The sequence below is a fragment of the Manis javanica genome, chromosome 6 (genome assembly GCF_040802235.1).
Source record: "Manis javanica isolate MJ-LG chromosome 6, MJ_LKY, whole genome shotgun sequence".
Taxonomy (NCBI): domain Eukaryota; kingdom Metazoa; phylum Chordata; class Mammalia; order Pholidota; family Manidae; genus Manis; species Manis javanica.
Window position 1 is genome coordinate 144,169,992 of NC_133161.1, and position 10,017 is coordinate 144,180,008.

Below are 10,017 nucleotides of genomic sequence, written 5' to 3' on the forward strand. Positions count from 1 at the left end.
CAGGTGAGGCGAGCAGGGTCCGAACCCGAGTCCCCAGACTGCAAAGGCTTTGTGGTACGTGCCTGCAGGCTGCTTGGGGCTCTGGGAGTCAGCGGGTGAGTCTGAATGTGAGTTCACAGGAGTGTGGCAAATAGGAGAGAACTTGAGACCCGAAGGTCTGTGAGCGTGTGAGGCTGGCAGGGCTGTGAGTTGGCCTGGCTCACGTATGTGCAAGGACAGGGGGCCATGGTGCGTGTCGGCTCACATGTGCCCGGGGCCATACCCAGCTGCAGGCCAGGCCCAGTCCACGGGCCCTTGGGAGGAAATGCCATGTCCCAGCCCAGGGCTTACCCAGTGTCCTCCTATCTCCTGCTACCCTTGTCCCCGCCATCACCATAGTCCCCCCAACAATCAGACAGGCCTGAATGTGTGCAATCATTTCCCACCTCCGTGCCTGCTCCTTTCCAGTTCTGTCTCTCCACAGAAGCCAGAGGGCTTTAAAAAGCACACAGATCTAATCACAACCCACTCCTGTTTTGTTTGTGCAAATGGTGCGTCCTTTTATTTGGGTAATAGAAATCATACTTATTTCAGGACAAAAAAAGTGCTTTTTTTCAAAATTCAACTTGATTGACAAATAGTTTACATAAAACAAACTGTACCCATTTTAACTGTATTACAGATAATGAATTTTGACAAATGCATACACTTGTGTAACCACCACCCCATTCTATTTCCATCATATGGAAAGTTCCCCCATATCCCTAACCAGGAAACATCCCACACCCCCCATCTCCCACCCTGAGCAGTCGCTGGTCTGACCTCTATCACTGTAAATTAGTGTTGCCTTTTCTAGAAGCTCATATAAATGGAATCACACAGTATGTGCTCTTTGGTGTCTGGCTTCTTTCACTTAGTGTAAAATTTTTTAATTTAGCCACGTTGCTGCACCTGCCACATGGGGATCACGTACGCATACATCAGGGGCTTGTCCTGTGTGTTGTTCTAGGGTATTCCATTGGATAGACGATAGACATACCACTGTGTGGTTATCCAGCCACCAGATGATGAAGGTTTGGCTTGTTTCCAGTTTAGGGGCTGTTAGGAATAAAGCTGATATGAAAATTGTATACAAGTCTTTTTGTGCACATATTGTTTTATTTCTTTTGGGTAAATACAGCAAGTGGAATACACGGTAAGTACAGGTTTAACTTTGTAAGAAACGGCCAAATGGCCTTTGGGATCGATTTTGAGGTTCTTTAGCGTGATCTTCAAGGCCCCACATGGTCTGGCCCCTCCTTTCATTTCAGCCTCATCCTCTTTCCCTTTTCCCCGTGTTTACTGCATGTCCACCACACCCTTTCTTGCTGTTTCTTTAAAGTACCCAGCTTCTTTTGACAACAGGACCTTTGCACATGCTGGTTCCTCTCCCTGCTTTCCCCACTCCTCTATCCCTTAGGGCTCATTTCAATACTCAGTTCCTGGAGGGCTTCCTAACCATCCCCCACTCCATCCAGATGTGCAGCTCCTCACGCCTTCTCAAAGCTCTCTGTACTTTCTTCTGTATAACACACATCACAGTGCTAACTGCATATGATTAGGGGTTTAATACTCCTCTCCTCAACTCAGCTCCAGGCCTATGAGTGTAGGAATCGTGGTCCTCACCCCTGTGCGCCCAGCACGGTCCCTGAGACATGGGAGCTGCCAGATAGATACTTCAGGAGAGTAAACGAAGGAGGCTGACCGCCGGGGCTCCAGGCCCTGCTGAGGGACCTGGGAGCCCACCCCTTGCAGAGAGGCCTGGGCAGCAGGCTGGGCAGCAGTTCCTCCCAGATCCAATGACTGGGTGGAGGAGCGAGGGAGGGAGGGAGGCGGGAAGGCAGGAGAGGAAAGGGAATGACTCATCTTCAGAGACACAGGGCTAGGCGGGAGGAAAATGCAATTCAGCAGCTTCTTGACCTTTCCTTTGTGTGGGGAGAAATGCTCCAGCCCCAGCAGCAGGGCTGGCAATCGGGTACTCCCTGAGTGGGGAAGACATTTGCCTTGGCCCTTGAGCAACAACAAGAGAGAGTTGTCAGGCTGGGGAAGGCATGTTGCCCACCCCTCCCCACCCCCACCTCCGCCCCTGCTCCCTTGTCCCCAAGGTCCCCAAGGGTGGCTATCCTCACCCTACTCTGGAGGCTGGGTGCAGCCCAGAGCACTAGGATGGGGCTCAGGAGGGGCACCTTGAACCTGAGCAAAGAATGCCTGGGGGGCGTTTCAGAAACTCATTTTATGCATGTAGAAGTCAGGCCCTCACAAGGGAGAGAGTGGACCCAGGAACAGCCTGTAAACAGGAGAGGGCCCATGTAGGGGCAGGACGTGTCTAGACGGGGCTGACTGAGGCAACCCGGGCCTTGGCTCTGAACTGTATGCGGCCTGACTCACTGAAGCAATTCCTCCGTCTCCCTAAAAGAAACTGGAGAGGAAGGACAGGCTGTCAGCCTAGCAAGGCAACAACCTGAAGGCCTTGCGGGGCCACAGGTGCTAATGGACGTGGGCCTCCCTCTGAGGTCATCACCCAGAGCTTACTGCAGCAAATCTGGCTTTTAACTTCTCACTGGCCAGATTCCCGCACTGGGGTCCTAGAACCTTTTCTTCCCCACATGGGGCACGGCTTATTGTTCCTGAGAGGGTCTGAGTCGGTTTGCCACCACGACCCCTTGTTGCCGTGCCCTGGTATACACCTGAGGTAAAGCAGGCTAGGCTGGGTCACGTTCCAAAGGGAGTGGTCAGGATCCTGACCCTCTGAGGGGCTGCTGAGCAGATGGACAAGACAGGCAGAGGGCCCAGGGGCCTGGAGAGCTCACCGCGTCCCCGGATTCTTCCGTGCACAGTCATTCACGTCAGGGCCCTGGTTAGGAATGGTGGCCATGTGTTGGGGAAAGCATGGACTTCCAGTGAGTTGCTTCACCTCAAGTCTAAGTTTTCTGGTCCTAAAATGGAGACAGGAATACCAGTCTCAGTAGTACCTTGTCAAGATTGAATAAGGTAGGTATTCAAAAAAATGGCAACTCATATTATGAATCAACCTTAAATTCTATCACAGTTTTTTAATTCTCACATTTGTAAAGTGTTTTATTGTTTATGAAACACTTTCATGTTTATGATCTCATTGGCCTTGTAACAGTCTTGTCAGTACACAGGACAAATACGAGTAGCCCCATTTATATAATAAATAAAAATAACAGAGGCCCAAACGGGTAAAAGAAATCGTGCAAATTCCATAAGATCTTGTAAGTATGCAAAACTGAAAATACAACCTCCCAACTCCTAGCCTAAACTTTCTCCCCACTTTGCCAAGCAAATCCCTGGCTCCTGGGGTCCAGGGGGTTCAGCATGCAGCTCAGCCATCTGAGGAACTTCAAAGGCTTTGTGGAGGCTTAAGGGCTGAGGACCAGTTCTTCCAACTGAAGCAAAGGGTTGGGGGTGAACAAAGCTGAGGCTCTTTGGCCAATGCATGTGCCTGGCAGATGGGGATGTGGCTATAGCTGGCACTGGAGTAGGGGCAAAGAATTTCCCCCCAGAGAAGTTTGGGAGGGGGGGGCACAGGAATAGGGGAGGAGGATAACCTCCCCACCAACCTCCCCACAGCATCCTGGGTGGAAGGGTCCTTATAAAACAGATGAATGATGAGAGGGCCCAGGAGTGACCTCGGGCACTGGTTCTTCCCATGGCAGAAACTGCAGAGAGAACTACAGTCCTTCCCTCCACATGTCAAACATCTGAGGAAGACAAGCAGATTTGGAAGCATTAGTTCTCTATTGTTGTGTAACAAATAATCCCAAATCTTCCTGGCTGAGACAAAGAAACACTTATTATCTCTCAGTTTGCGTGGGTGAGGAATTTGAGAGAATCTTGGTGGGGTGGTTTGGGCTCAGGTTTCCTTGCATGGTCCCAGTCGAGGTGCCGGCTAGGGCACAGGCGCATGAAGGCTCGACCGGTGCCAGAAGAACCACTTGCAAGGCGGCTCTCTCCCATGGCTGTGCATGGAGGCCTCGGTTTCTCCCCACATGGCTTCCTGGAGGGCTGCTTGAGTGTCTCCCTGACATGGCAGCTGCTTCCCCAGAGCCAGGAGAAAACCACAGGACTTTTTATGACCCAGTCTCAGGAGTGACACACCATCATTTCTGTTAATCTATTTGTTAGGAGTGAATCTCTAGGTCATTCAAGGGAGGAGAATTAGGCTCCACCTTTTAAAGGGAGCATTAAAGATTTGTGGACATATTTTAAACCACCACAAAGTATTAAACACCCTCAGGCAGGCAGAGGGTGCTCAGAACAGACCCAGGAGATAATCTGCAGGTCAGGACCAGCACGCCGAGGCACCCCCATCAGCACCACAGAGGCCTCTTCACCCAGCCAGAGCTCCTGAACTACTGCCCTCACTGCAGTAACAACTTGGGCTTCCCTGGGTCCGGGGGACCCGATGCCCCAAGGCTGCAGCTGAGAGGGAGGAAGGAGAGAACTGTCAGGGTGTGTGGGAGGCTGCCCTTACTCAGTCCGAGCCCACAGGGGAAGGAGAGATTGGAATGCCGCACACTCTGGTCCAGAACTACTCTGTCTGCAGCTCTGGGGGAGGAGGCGCCATCTCCTCCCTGCACAGGACCATATCTGGGTATACCCTTGACAATGCTCCTGGGTACTGCCTTCCCCTGGACCCTGGCTGGCCTAGGGGCAAAGCTCAGGTGCACAGGCGAGGACTGCCTTGGCCAGCTTCCCTTCCAACAAACCTGCCACTCACAATCCTGAGAAGGCAGCATCTGTTACCACCGATCCTGCCGCCTGGCCTCTTACAATTGGACCTGACCCAGCAGGAGACAAGTATTGGCCGACCAACAGCCGATCAGATACTCTCTCTCAAGATTTTGGCACTAAGACCCCCGGAGTCAATCTAGGGCAGGGCCTGGAGCTGGAGGTCAGGCAGTCAGGGAAGGCTGGGGGAGCTGGGGCAGCTATTTTAGGACCATGTGCTGATGAACAAGCAAAGAAAGCTCATCTGCAGGGGAAGGCAGGAAGATGGAGCACAGAGGGCATCAGGGATGAGCCCCCGAGCGGCACCGGGGAGGACAGGCAGGAAGGGCAGTTGGCTGGGTCCCCTAGTGTCTCTCAGTTCTCCCGAGGCCTGAATGTTCTTCTGGTTCTGGCTATAGGTCCCCTGAGTCTCTCTTGAATCCTTACAATAAATCCCCTGTTCTGAAGCAAGTGTGAGTGGTTTCTCTCCAGACAGACAATCTAGCCTAAGACCAGAGGAGGTGGAGGAGGACCATAGCCTTATTGCAACACGGCCAAGAGGGACTTGGGGATAAAGCGTCACATTCACATGCACACACTTTAATTTAAGCCCAGGGAATCCAAGAAACAGAATGAGACACTTACTCAACTCTGGCACTGATGTTCTCTTCTGGCAAAGCCAAGAAAATGGTCTGTTGCTCTTGACACTCCCTGTGCTGATTCCCGGCAGCAATGAGAAATAAGTGACCCCGCGGCAGATGATTCCCACTGAATCCCTCTGGGCAGAGGTGAGCAGGAAAGACAGCGTGTTTTCAGAAGGGGTGGGCCCATGCAGGCTGGCCTTGGCCTTGGCCAGGCCAGTGATGCTGGCCAAGTAGGACGGCTAGGGGCTGGTGGGGAGTGTGAGAACGCCTCTTGATTCGTTCCCGGGCTCCTCTTACCCTGAGAGATTGCATCACTCGGCTTTCAAGCGATGCGAATTCCCACAACAGTAACCACACCCATCTGCAAATGCAAGTCCAGTAGAAAGGGCTTTCGAATTATTCATCGGTTCATTCAACAAACATCCACTGAGCCCTTTTGGATGCCAGGCCCTGAACTGGGTACAAACTTGAAACCAACCTCATCCCTGTCTTCCAGGAGCTCTCAGTCCAGTAGCAGCGCTGAGACCCAGAGAGCTCATCAACTGGCCCACAGGAAAGGGTCTCCCCTGGCTCCTGGGGAGGACCGGTCACGACTTGAAGAATGGGCGGGATTTCACACAGGCAAGAACATTCTTTTGGAGGGAATGGAGGAGACAGCAGGCTGTGGTGGGAAGACACTTGATGAGGATCCAGGCGGCCTGGGTTGTAGTTCTGGTTTTGTCATTAACTCAGAAAACCCCCTTTCCCATTATGGGCCCTAGTTTCCCATCTGCCAGCAAGGGAGGTTGACTTATAGCCCTGGCATTCGAGAGGCTATGGTGGCAGGTGCTGAGGGGAGGGGAAAGTTGGGAGAGGAGTTTTTCCACAGTTTGATATCATTCAATGGTTTCCCAAACAGCTTGCCTGGGCCAGATGGGCACCTACCCTTAGACTAGGCCAGGGGAGCCCCATCTGGTCAGATTCAGTCTCATCCCTCTTTCTCTTAACATGCTCTTAACCCATCTAGGGGTAGATCCTGTGTACCAGCCCCTCGCACAGGGATTCAGGAGAGAAGTCACAGCATGCTCTGTGACCAAGAGCTTAAATACTTTGGAAGGTCCTGGGTGCCCTCGGGGAGTGACATCCTTGTTTCCAACTTCCCCAGTGAGTTCACTCACATGGGTTTGAAAGCAATCAGACACATTCCAACCTGGTGACCAGGCTCCCAGGGCAGGCTTTTCTGTCCTGTCCCTAAACTCACTTCCCAGCAGAGGGGCCAATCAACTTTGTGATTATGCTGTTCTGCAATTTCCCGTAAATGGTTTGACTTCAACCTTTCATAGACTGACCACCTTAGACAAGATGACTCTGAGATTTGAAACAGAGAATAGCCCAGCATGACTGTATTGAGGGTGCCTTGGAAGGAAATAAGACTGGAGCAATCCTTTGAGGTCAGATCATAGAAGATCTTACATGCCAGGTCGGGGAGGTGGTTTTGGAGTAGAGGAATAGTTGATGGGAAATGAGCTTAGGAAAATATTCTGAGCAGTGAGTGACATGGACCAGTGTAGGGAGATAAGAGGGGGCTCTTAGCAGCCAGGAGAATACTTGGGCAGGGGCCTGAATCAGCAGAGAGAGTGGGAACGGAACAGAACAAGAGTAGGCAGATGGGAGAGATTAGGCAGAGGGGGAGCCCACAGGACAAGGCCACTGACCGGAAGTAGAAAACAAAGGCAAGGGAGGAAAAGGACAGAAGCCTAGGAAAGTTCCAGCTCTCCTTCCCAGCATAGATCCAGCAACTCACACACCTAGAACCCCAAAATACCATAAGATCGTGCCTACACAGCACAAAATACCTATGACTCCAAGCATTCAGAAAGCCCCCAGAAGCCCTCAGGCCCCCAAGTACCTGGGAAGACATTCTGATTTTGTCTAGAGGCTTGCAAAGGCATGGGAGTAGTGGGGCCCCTCAGTCCCTAGCCTCCAGGGTACCCCCAGAGCACTGCAGGTAAGCGGCAGACAGCCAAGGTGCTGGGGGAAGGGCGAGCCGAGCCCCCTGCTCTCATCAGAAGCCACGCTGGTATTTTTAGCACCGCAATCAACATCAGGGCCCTCCTCTGGATCAGCTCAGGCAGCCTGGGCCAAGCAGGGCTGTTAAAAATGGAATGGCACATACTGCAATCAGTTGTGGCGGACGAGGGGCACCCGGCAGGGCAGCAGCTGTGGCATCTGAAACTATTGGTCCTCAAGCTAGCAGAGGGAAACCTGGCAGGGGAACAGGGGGAGCAGCCTCCCAGAGCATGCTGGGGTGTGAGGTCATGCTGTCCTATACCCGTGATGCCCCAGAAACATCCAGGAGTCAGGCCCGTGCCCAGAGCACTGCCCCCACACCGTCTCCTGACTGTGCCAGCAGCTTGCATTAACACCCGCGCCCTGCCTTTCCCTGCAGGGCTCTTTGTAAGGGGCAGCCCTGGGGGTCTCCGGAGAAAGGAGAGGGATGGGGGACCAGGGCCAGGGGGCGGTGAGCACTGAGGAAGCTAACAGAGCCAGACTCAGGTGGCCTTTCCTGCCCTCTGACGCTGGGGAACCGGCTGCTGTCACCCTTGCTGCCCCCTCTCCCTGTTCCGGCACGAAGCCAAGCTGCACTGAGAGTCCCCTGCCATGCCTGTCCTTTCTGGGGTGGGAGGTGCCGTCGGTGGCCTGGGACAGTTCACGCTCACCACACGGAGAGCCCCGAGGCCTGGGTTCTGAGCCATTTCTACCACTCTGTGACAATCTGGGGGCCTCCAGTAAGTGACCTCCCCTCTCTGGACTCCATGGTTTCATCTGAAAAATAACAAGCCTGGAGCCAAGCACAGGCTTCTCAGACTGCCTGGGCCAGCCCAGGCTGGGTGCAGAGCAATGGGTGCTGCCATGCCCCGTCCTCTCTGTCCCGGAGCGGAGGACTCCTGCCGGAGCAGTGCTCAACACCGCAGCGCATGCCCCTTCCAGAGCAGTAGCCCAGAGGCAGGGCTGACCTGGAATGGTCTTGGCGTCATTATCCTGCCCAACCAAGAGCTGAGAGGGCTCTGGGGGCCGTGGAGAGGACACGGAAATGAGTAGGGAAACCAGAACACCAGTGTTGACTAAGCAGAAGGGGCTCTAAAGGCCGTGCTGTCTTGTACCCTCGTTTTGCAAACACTGAGTTCGAGTGGAAAGGCCGAGTGCCAGCCGCCCAGCAGACCAGGGCCTGCCTGGAGGTGTGCGTGGACGTCCGAGGGCAGGAGCAAGGGCAGATTTCTTAATCCTTCCCACAGATCCTGGGTCCTCCAAATGCCCCTTCCATTGGGGTCTGCAGAACCCCAAAGCACCCTAACAGAGCCCTCAGCCTCACAGACAGGCTATGGGACTTCACTGCCATCTGCCAGCCTGCATGCAGGAGGGCGGGGGCTGTAGTGTTTACTGAATTTCATGTAGGAGCATAAATCTGTGTCGACCTGACTCAGCACATGTTCAGCTGGAAGACGTGCTCTTAGGAAGCTGCCTCTCTGCCTGTCCCAGAACTCTCCACACCTCAGCAGGACAGATCAGGCCTGACCAGCTGGGCACCTCACGCAAAGAGGCACCTTGACAGGTCATTCCTTCCATCCCCCGGCCTCACTCCCCCTGGCCACAACCATGCCAAGTCAGCGTCTACTTAACGACATGCCCTGGACAAATGTGCTGCATAGCTGGTCGGTCCTGCAGATGTGCAGCCGCTGGAGGAGCACCCTCACCAGGCATGAGAAGCACCCTGCTGCCCTCCCAGCCAGGACCAACCAAAGCCCAGGCTTCTGGAGCCAGTAGCAGGAGGAGACACTCCCTGCCTGTCTTCGGCTGCCCTGCAGGCATCTATGTACACCTGGAAAGTGGGTACCCATGCCCAGGGGGTGCAGACTAGAGTACCCCAAGGCTGGCATATGGCAGAGCCACCTACGTCGCCATGGTGTGGGTTGGTGGTACATCTCGTATTTCCTCAACACCTCAGAGGGCAAGACGGGAGGCTACCGTCTGACAGCCTCGGGCCACCGACTGCTGAAGACTCAGTGGCCCACCTGGCACTGCAGATGGCTGGGCTGGTGGCGGAGGGGGCAGCTCCCTTGCTGCTGTCGCTGCTCAGCTGGAGACCTGGGGACCAGGCAGTGCCCGCCGCCCCGAGCAGCATGGGGAGGGCCCTGCCTGTCTCTAAACCCTCAGCTGGGGCAGGGCCGCTGCCCTCTCCGAGTCTGGGGAGGCTCTCTGCTGAGGGCACAAGGCCCCTAGAAGCTGCCAGGGACCGAGAGAGGGGCTGGCTGGGACTCAGCCGGTGGCAGGAAGGAGGAAACTGTGTGGAGAAGAGGAGCAAGAAGAGGGCAATCTCTCCAGGAACAGCCGAGGGGACAGCGACTTCTCCCAAGAAGCAGGAGGAGCCGAGACAGCAGTCAGAGCTGAAAGACGGGGCCCGGGAGACGCAGAGCCGCAAAAAGGAATGGGAAGGAGAAAGTGGGGAGTAGGGGTGGTTAATGCTACCCCCCCTTTTCTACAGCAACATATCCACCGCGAGCACTTTCATTTTGTCTCATTAGTGTCCCACTCCAGGACAACAGAATTAGTACCTCTGCTTGATAGCTGGGAAAACGGAGGC

General features: G+C 54.3%; 1 long non-coding RNA gene across 2 annotated transcripts; it reads right to left on the reverse strand.

The window, feature by feature from the left end:
* Positions 1 to 523: 523 nt before the first annotated feature.
* Positions 524 to 6,507, reverse strand: LOC108396066 (uncharacterized). Of its 2 annotated transcripts, none has more exons than XR_012132675.1 (3): positions 5,398 to 6,507; positions 2,829 to 2,954; positions 524 to 1,077 (listed from the first exon to the last, which is right to left on the reverse strand). It is a non-coding gene; the product is annotated as an uncharacterized lncRNA (long non-coding RNA). The 2 variants fall into 2 exon arrangements; XR_005054324.2 differs by lacking the exon at positions 524 to 1,077 and adding an exon at positions 1,090 to 2,028 and having other exon boundaries at positions 5,398 to 6,504.
* Positions 6,508 to 10,017: the final 3,510 nt, after the last annotated feature.